Consider the following 10,478-nt stretch of genomic DNA (forward strand, 5'->3'; position numbering starts at 1 on the left):
CACACTATTGCTTTCTAGATGGTTATTCTGGTTCCTCTCAAATACCTGTGTCGGCTAAAAAACAATCAAAGACTACTTTTACATGCCCTTTTGGTACTTTTGCTTGTAGACGTATGCCTTTTGGTTTATGTAATGCACCTGCTACCTTTCAAAGATGCATGATGGCTATATTCTCTAACTTTTGTGAAAAGATTTGTGAGGTTTTCATGGAGGACTTTTCCATCTATGGTTCCTCTTTTGACGATTGCTTGAGCAATCTTGATCGAGTTTTGTAGAGATGTGATGAAACTAATATTGTCTTGAATTAGGAAAAGTGCCACTTTATGGTTAATGAAGGTATTGTCTTGGGGCACAAAGTTTCTGAAAGAGGTATTGAAGTTGATAAAGCGAAGGTTGATGCTATTGAAAAGATGCCATGTCCCAAGGACATCAAAGGTATAATAAGTTTCCTTGGTCACGCCGGATTTTACAGGAGGTTCATTAAGGACTTCTCAAAAATTTCTCGGCCTCTGACTAATTTATTGCAAAAAGATATACCATTTGTCTTTGATGATGATTGTGTAGAAGCATTTGAAATACTTAAGAAAGCATTAGTCTCTGCACCTGTTGTTCAGCCACCTGATTGGAACTTACCCTTTGAAATTATGTGTGATGCTAGCGATTATGTTGTAGGCGTTGTTCTAGGGAAAAGAGTTGATAAGAAATTAAATGTTATCCATTATGCTAGTAAGACTCTAGACAATGCTCAAAGAAATTATGCTACTACTGAAAAGGAACTTTTAGCAGTTGTATTTGCTTGTGATAAGTTCAGATATTATATTGTTGATTCTAAAGTAACTATTCACACTAATCATTCTGCTATTAAATATCTTATGGAAAAGAAAGATGCTAAACCTAGACTTATTAGATGGGTTCTCTTGCTACAAGAATTTGATTTGAATATTGTTGATAGAAAGGGAGCTGAGAACCCCGTTGCAGACAACTTATCTAGGTTAGAAAATATTCTTGATGACCCACTACCTATTAATGATGAATTTCCTGATGAACAATTAAATGTTATAAGTACTTCTCGTAGTACTGCATGGTATGCTGATTATGCTAACTATATTGTTGCTAAGTTTATACCACCTAGCTTCACATACCAGCAAAAGAAAAAGTTTTCTATGATTTAAGAAATTACTTTTTGGGATGACCCACATCTTTATAAGGAAGGAGTAGATGGCGTTATTAGACGTTGTGTACTTGAGCATGAACAGGAACAGATCCTACGCAAGTGTCATTCCGAGTCTTATGGAGGACACCACGCTGGAGATAGAACTGCACATAAGGTATTGCAATCTGGTTTTTATTGGCCTACTCTCTTCAAGGATACCCGTAAGTTTGTCTTGTCTTGCGATGCATGTCAAAGAATTGGTAATATTAGTAGACATCAAGAAATGCCTATGAATTATTCACTTGTTATTGAACCGTTTGATGTTTGGGGCTTTGATTATATGGGACCTTTTCCTGCCTCTAATGGGTACACACATATTCTAGTTGCTGTTGATTACGTTACTAAGTGGGTAGAAGCTATTCCAACTAGTAGTGCTCATCATAACACTTCTATTAAAATGCTTAAGGAAGTTATTTTTCAGAGGTTTGGAGTCCCTAGATATTTAATGACTGATGGTGGTTCACACTTTATTCATGGTGCCTTCCATAAAAATGCTTCCTAAATATGATGTTAATCATAGAATTGCATCTCCTTATCACCCACAGTCTAGTGGTCAAGTAGAATTGAGCAATAGAGAGCTCAAATTAATTTTGCAAAAGACTGTTAATAGGTCTAGAAAGAATTGGTCTAAGAAACTTGATGATGCATTATGGGCTTATAGAACTGCATATAAAAATCCTATGGGTATGTCTCCGTATAAAATGGTTTATGGAAAAAGCATGTCACTTACCTCTCGAACTAGAACATAAGGCATATTGGGCTATTAAAGAGCTCAACTATGATTTTAAACTTGCCGGTGAGAAGAGGTTATTTGATATTATCTCACTTGATGAATGGAGAACCCAAGCTTATGAAAATGCCAAGTTGTTTAAATAAAAAGTTAAAAGATGGCATGACAAAAGGATACAAAAGCATGAGTTTAATGTAGGTGATTATGTATTGCTATACAACTCTCGTTTAAGAATTTTTGCAGGAAAACTTCTCTCTAAATGGGAAGGCCCCTATGTTATCGAAGAGGTCTATCATTCCGGTGCCATAAAAATCAACAACTTTGAGGGCACAAATCCAAAGGTGGTAAATGGTCAAAGAATTAAACATTATATCTCAGGTAATCCCATAAATGTTGAAACCAATATTATTGAAACCATAACCCCGGAGGAATACATAAGGGACACTTTCCGGAATGTTTCAGACTCCGAAAAAGAATAGGTATGTGCTACGGTAAGTAAACTGACTCCAAAACAATTTTTAAGGCAATATTTCTCCGTTTTGGAATATTTAGAAAAATAGAAAAATAAATAGCAGTCCGGGAAGGACACGAGGGCCCCACGAGGGTGGTGGGCGCACCCTACCCCCTGGGTGCGCCCCCCTACCTCGTGAGCGCCTCGTGTGCCCTCCGGACTCCGTTTTCTTGCATGTTACGTATTTTGGTCGGTAAAAATTCATTATATATTCTCCCGAAGGTTTTGACTCCCGTATCACGCAAAAATCTCCTGTTCTTGTTTCGAGCTGTTTTTCTGACAGATCTAGGTTATCATGACGGCCCCAAGCGCCTCCAAGGAGAAGTTCTTCGAGAAGGTCATCAACCCTTACCTCGCGGAGGTGTTGCGACACCCTCAAACCATTTAGATGGGTGATGGGTTGGTGCACATCCGCGATGAAGAGGGACCAAAGGGGACCGGAAGCATGGAGACGAGGCTCGAAGCAGTGGAGCAACAAGTTTTCAAGTGCCAAAGGATGGTGGAGCATGGAATCAACGCTAGCCACATGATGCTCACGGAGTTCACCAACAACTACAAGCCGGATGCCAAGAATACCGAGGAGGCCATCTTCAAGCTACATGAGAAGATCGAGCACCTCCAAGCCCAAGTCTATGACCTTCAAAACCAAAACTGTGAGTATGAATATAGATTCAAAAGAATGAGTTTGGCTGCATATTTGAGGATTCCGGAGACTCGATCATCTTTCTATGATGGTGAACCTATGCCTTGGAAGATGGATGATAAGCCCGCATCATCAACAACACCTCCACCGTCTCCTCCAACAAAGAAGAATTGAGTATCTGGGTATGGGCACTCCCCTTGGCAACTGCCAAGCTTGGGGGAGGTGCCCCGGTATCGTATCATAATCACAACTCTTATCTTTACTGTTTTTCTTAGTTCGATCCTATTAGTAGTATCTTGATATAGTATAATAAAGTTTATGGCATGATCTAGTTTTGAGTTTTGCTTTATGATCACTCTATGTAATCGAGTCCGTGAGTTATACATAATAAAGATTAGTGTTGAGTCAAGGGCTTGATTATTTTGCCATGATCTTGGCTGAATAAAAGAAAATAGAAAAAGAATAAAAAAGAAACAAAGAGTTCATATTGATCTTATTGAGAGTAATGGCTTCACATAGAAAGAGTATGATGATTAAAAGTTGTTGGGAGTTGGCAGACATAGCTTTGGTCATTGTTGCAATTAATAGGAAGTAATAAGGAAAGAGAGGTTTTCACATATAGATATATTATCATTGACATCTTTTATGATTGGGAGCACTCATTAAAATATGACATGCTAAAGAGTTGATGTTGGACAAGGAAGACAACGTAATGAGTTATGTCTTTCTTATATCTGAGATAAAGTATGTTGTCATGGTTCCTCTAACTTGTTGAGCTTGCCTTTCCCCCTCATGCTAGCCAAATTCTCAACACCAAGTAGAAATACTACTTGTGCTTCCAAATACCCTTAAACCAGTTTTGCCATGAGAGTCCACCATATCTACCTATGGATTGAGTAAGATCCTTCAAGTAAGTTGTCATCGGTGCAAAGCAATAAAAATTGCTCTAAATATATATGATTGATTGGTGTGGGAGAAATAAGCTTTATACGATCTTGTGATGTGGAAGTAATAAAAGCGATGGACTGCACAATAAAGGTTCATATCACAAGTGGCAATATAAAGTGACGTTCTTTCGCATTGATATTTTATATATCCAACCATAAAAGCGCATGGCAACCTCTGCTTCCCTCTGCGAAGGGCCTATCTTTTATTATTATCCTCTACCTTATGCAAGAGTCACGGTGATCTTCACCTTTTCTTTTTCATTTTATCCTTTGGCAAGCTCAGCATGTTGGAAAGAACATGATATATATATATATAATCGGATGTAGGGGAGCATGAACCATTATTGTTGACATTACCCTTGAGGTAAAAGGTTGCGGGGCAAAACTATAAGCCCCTATCTTTCTCTGTGTCCGATTAAAACTCCGTAACCACAAGTATCGCGTGAGTGTTAGCAATTATGGAGGACTAAATGATAGTTGAGTATGTGGACTTGCTTTTTAGCTCTGACATAGACTCTTTCCGATGTTATGATAAATTGCAATTGCTTCAATGACTGAGATTATAGTTTGTCGGAGTCCAATAAGGTTTATGATTTATACTTTTGCATTGCGAATAGATCATCACTTGAACATAAGTAATCATATGACAAAATCTATATATGTTGCTGTTATGAGAATAATCATGATGCCTTCATGTCCGTATTTTATTTTTATCGACGCCTCTACCTCTAAACATGAGGACATATTTATTGTTATCGGCTTTTCGCTTGAGGACAAACAAGGTCTAAGCTTGGGGGAGTTGATACGTCCATTTTGCATCATGCTTTTATATCGATATTTATCGCATTATGGACTGTTATTTCACTTTATGTCACAATACTTATGGCTATTCTCTCTCATTTTACAAGGTTTACATAAGGAGGGAGAATGTCGGCAGCTGGAATTCTGGTCTGGAAAAGGAGCAAATATTAGAGACCTATTCTGCGCAACTCCAAAAGTCCTGAAACTCCACGGAACGTCTTAAAAGAAATATAAAAAATCCACGCCAAAGATGAAGGCCAGGGGGCCCACACCCTTCTCACGAGGGTGGGGGGCGCCCCCCCCCTAGGGCGCGCCCCCCTACCTCGTGGGCCCCCTGGTGGCTCTCCGACGCCCATCTTCTCCTATATGAGGTCTTTCGATGAGAAAAAATAAGGAGGAACTTTTCAGGACGAGACTCCGCCGCCACGAGGCGGAACCTTGGCGGATCCAATCTAGAGCTCCGGTAGAGCTGTTCTGTCGGGGATACTTCCCTCCCGGAGGGGGAAATCATCACCATCGTCATCACTAACGCTCCTCTCATCGGGAGAGGGCAATCTCCATCAACATTTTCACCAGCACCATCTCATCTCCAAACCCTAGTTCATCTCTTGTATCCAATTCTTGTCTCAAAGTCCGAGATTGGTGCTAGTAGGTTGCTAGTAGTGTTGATTACTCCTTGTAGTTGATGCTAGTTGGTTTAATTGGTGGAAGATCATATGTTCAGATCCTATATGCATATTATTACCCCTCTGATTATGAACATGAATATGCTTTGTGAGTAATTACGTTCGTTCCTGAGGACAAGGGAGAAGTCTTGCTATTAGTAGTCATGTGAATTTGGTATTCGTTTGATATTTTGATAAGATGTATGTTGTCTAGCCTCTAGTGGTGTTATGTGAACATCGACTACATAACACTTCACCATTATTTGGGCCTAGAGGAAGGCATTGGGAAGTAATAAGTAGATGATGGGTTGCTAGAGTGACAGAAGCTTAAACCCTAGTTTATGCGTTGCTTCGTAAGGGGCTGATTTGGATCCTTATGTTTCATGCTATGATTAGGTTTACCTTAATACTTTTGTTGTAGTTGCGGATGCTTGCAATAGAGGTTAATCATAAGTGGGATGCTTGTTCAAGTAAGAACAGCACCCAAGCACAGGTCCACCCACATATCAAATTATCAAAGTATCGAACGCGAATCATCTGAACGTGATGAAAACTAGCTTGACGATATTCCCATGTGTCCTCGGGAGCGCTTTTCCTATTATAAGAGTTTGTTCCGGCTTGTCCTTTGGTACAAAAGGGTTGGGCCACCTTGCTGCACTTTATTTACTTTTGTTACTTGTTGCTCGTTACAATTTATCATATCACAAAACTATCTGTTACCATTTATTTCAGTACTTGCAGAGAATACCTTGCTGAAAACCGCTTATCATTTCCTTCTACTCCTCGTTGGGTTCGACACTCTTACTTATCGAAAGGACTACGATAGATCCCCTATATTTGTGGGTCATCATCAAGCCACTTAAATCTTTGAGAGGAGGATACCATCCTAAAATACTACATCATAACCATTTTAATGCATTTTGACCCTCAAGATAAATCATTATCCACTCGTAGCTACTTAATCATGGCATGAGAAACTATAATATCCAATTGTCATCACAAACATGTTTACTCATAATATGCTGAATCAGGGATACTGAGTTAAATATATTTACAAAAACAAAAACAAGAAGAGTTTATACCATCCTTTCCTTGCCACAATCACTTCATCAAATTATCATCATTGTTTCCTTTCACTTGCACAACCGAACAATGTGAAAATAATAATAGTGCAAGTGTGTCATGGACTAAGCTGAAATCTGTAAACAATTTATTCAAAGGAGAAGCCAAGGAAATATTGGCCCTTCGTTAGATCAACAATAAAACATATGGAGGCACTTAACACTTTTAACATAGTCTTCTCCATATAATGACTCAAAGAAAAGAAAAGAAATTCGGAGAAACACACTGAAATATTTTTGGAGATTTTAGTTTTCTGTAGAAAGAGAACCAAAGAAGAAAAACGAGAAGCGAGAAAAACTATTCGCACCAAAGAACTCCTCACAAACAACTAGAGAAGAAACGGGAAATCTTTTTGGGTTTTCATTTTACTACTACAAGCTACCTAAACAAGAAAGAAAAATAAAAAAGAAGCAAGAAATATTTTTGGATTTTCAAAGTTTTTCGAACACACAAAGGAAAAGGAAAAGAAAATGAAACACAAATGTATGATGAAAATGATGAACACCGACAGATGGAATGAATGTGTGATACATGGATGTAATTCCAGTGAGAATATGTACTCCCCCAAGCTTAGGCTTTATGCCTAACTTGGTAATCACCATACTTAGAATCCATAAGGTTTGCTAGGAAAATGGCGGGGCGGAGGTACTCGAGCGTCCCAAGGCTGGACCTCGTTCTCCGCCGCAGCCAACTCGTTCTTATAAGCAATGATATCACGTGGCGGAATGATGTATCTGTGCCTAGCATTAGAATCAAGAAAAGAAGAAGGCAACGGAATAATTTCACGAGTAACCTTGCTAAATACCAAGTTGTAAAGAATATGGTGAGGAGGCTCAGGGTTAGCAATAAAGTGGTGATCTATCATGGGTTGATGGTCTAAATAAACTATAGGTAACATGATATCATCAGGACGGATATGAACATTAAAGTCTGCAGCGAGGTGAGTAGCATAAATACCACCATGAATACTGCCTCTGGTCCTATTAGTGTGCAAGCGATGTGCAATAATGCATCCCAAACTATAAGTTCCTTCAATATAAAGTGCACGACATAAAATGGCAAGGTCAGGGTCACTAAGCATACCACCCTCGTTCATAGCAGTCAAACATTTCCCTATGAATAAACCAAAGCAATGCACAACAAGAAAATGCATACTAGTAACTCTGGCCTTAGACACACCCCTAGACTCTTCGACGGCTAAAGTAAGGAGGAAATCCTCGAACTCCTCAAGTTTGGGTTCCCTCAATTTCCCCTCAGACGAAATCAAACATATATCACAAAATTCAGCTAATGTGATCTCAAAGTGTTCAACATACAAATCAAAGCGTACTAGCATAATCACAAGTTTCATTTATAACAGAATTATCATCATCAATTACTTGCGACATATCAGATTGTATACCAGGTGGTGGTGTCGCAAGCCTACTTAAAATAGAAGGTGAATCAAGTGCGGAGCTAGATGGCAGTTCCTTGCCTCCCCTCGTCTTAGAGTGTACGATCTTAGTCTTAGTGTCTTTTAGATTCTTTATAGTGATCAACAGATTTATAATACCAAGTGCACTGAATGAATAGAGCTATGCTCCCCAGCAGCGGTGCGAGAAAAAGGTGTTGATAACCCACAAGTATAGGGGAACGCGATAGTCTTTGAGGGTAGTATTTAACCCAAATTTATTGTTTCAACACAAGGGGAGCCAAAGAATATTTATGAGTCTTAGCAGTTGAGTTTGTCAATTGAACCATACCAAGAGAATAATATTCCTGTAGCAAAGTATTTAGTAGCATGGTAGTATGATGGTTTGGTAGTAGCGGTAGCAGTAGCAATAGTAACAGTGACAATAGCAGCTTTGTAGTGATTGTAACAGTAGCGGAAACAATAGTAACCTAGCAAAGATTAATATGAGCAACGCATAGGCATTGGATCAGTGATGGATATTTTTGTTGGATGACATTCATCATGTAATAGTCACAACCTAGAGCAATACCCAATAGCTCCAATTCATCAATACAATGTAGACATGTATTCCGTATATAGTAATATGTGCTTATAATAAGAACTTGCATGTCATCTTTTGTCCTACCCTCTCGTGGCAGCGAGGTGCATAAGGAATCTAAGGGATATTAAGGCCTCCTTTTAATATAGAATTGGAACAAAGCATTAACACATGCTGAATACATAAACTCCTCGAATTATAGTCATCCCCGAAGAGTATCCCAATTATTGTCACCTCGGGGTCTACGGTTCAGAAGGTTGACAAGTGCATACAACTAGCAGATAGGATCAAGAACTCAAATTTATTCATGAAAACATAGAGGGTTCAGATCTGAAATCATGGTACTCGGGCCTTGGTGAGAAGCATTAAGCATAGCAAAGTCATAGCAACATCAATCTCAGATCATAATGGATACTAGGGATCAAGCCCTAACAAATTGACTTGATTACATGATAAATCTCATCCAACTCCACCGTCCAGCAAGCCTACGAAGGAATTACTCACTCTCGGCGGTGAGGATCATGAATTTATTTGTGAAGGAAGGTTGATGAAGACGACGATGATGAATCCCCCATTCCGGAGCCCCGAATAGACTGCAAAACAGCCCCCCTTATAAGATCAGGAGGTGGCGGCGGCTCCGTATCGTAAAACGAATGAAACTTCTTCTCTTATTGTTTCCTCTGGGGAACAAAATTTATAGGCTTGGAATTAGGTTAGATGGCCGCCTGTGGGACCCACAAGGCATCAAGGCGCGCCTTGTTTCCCTGTGAGCAACTGGTAGCCCCTCTCCGGTGGATCTTCGTTCTAGTATTTTTATTTATTCAATAAAAAAATCTTCGCAAAGTTTTGTTCGATTTCGAGAACCTTTATTTCTGCACAAAAAAACAACACCGTGCTAGTTTTGCTGAAACATCGTCAATCCGGGTTAGTTTCATTCAAATCATGCAAATTAGAGTCCAAAATAAGAGCAAACGTGTTTGGAAAAGTAGATACGATGAAGACGTATCTGGCCACTACTATAGTTGCTTGTCCTCCTCATCGCCGGAGGAGCCCGTTGTCATGGATGCAGATGGGACCGGAGAGCGAGGGCGTCAGCGCCATGACCCACTTGAAGAAGAACTTCCACCGCCTCCACTTGTCGGCATGGAGAACCAGGACTTCGGCATTGCTGTCGGGTTAGGGGAGCAGGAAGGGCTCGGGGACAGTGACAGCGAGGGCGAGGGACGATGCTCATGAAGGGGGAGGACGGCGTCGCCGGCGCACGGCTTAGTCACGACGCGACCAGCCTAGGCGAAGGGGCGGTCATCCCACTTCATTGCGGCATAGCAGCCGGAGTTACTTTCTCGGGACGCAGCGACACCTGAGAGGCCGTGTCTGCCTGCGCCGCCCTCCCGTCCGGTCAAACCGCGGGCATTAATGTCGGCCGTTGCATGCTTTGGGCCGACATGGATGCCCGGCGACAAGTGGTGCGGGCGTTTGAGGGAAAGTGCGGGAGAGGCCGGTGGGATTTTTTGGAGGGCAAGGGCGGTCAGAAGCGGACGTGGCAGCGGTCCGAACGCCCGCAAAGCATCCCTAGTTTGTCTCCAGTTTGCGGGAAAAAGGACGTACAGACCACTCGGCGGACCATACACGCACACATTGGATGGCACAACACGTCCGAACAGCGCGATGTGGATGCCCGCAAATCCCCCTAGTTTGTCTCCGATTTGCGGAAGAAAGGACGCCCGGACTGCTCGGATGACACAACATGTCTGGACCGTGCGATCTGGACGTCCGCAAAGCCCCCTAGTTTGTCTCCGGTTTGCGAGAAAAAGGACGCCTGGACCGCTCGGCAGACCGATACAGGCCCGTGTTG

This window comes from Triticum dicoccoides, chromosome 3A (assembly GCF_002162155.2).
Source record: "Triticum dicoccoides isolate Atlit2015 ecotype Zavitan chromosome 3A, WEW_v2.0, whole genome shotgun sequence".
NCBI classification, from domain to species: domain Eukaryota; kingdom Viridiplantae; phylum Streptophyta; class Magnoliopsida; order Poales; family Poaceae; genus Triticum; species Triticum dicoccoides.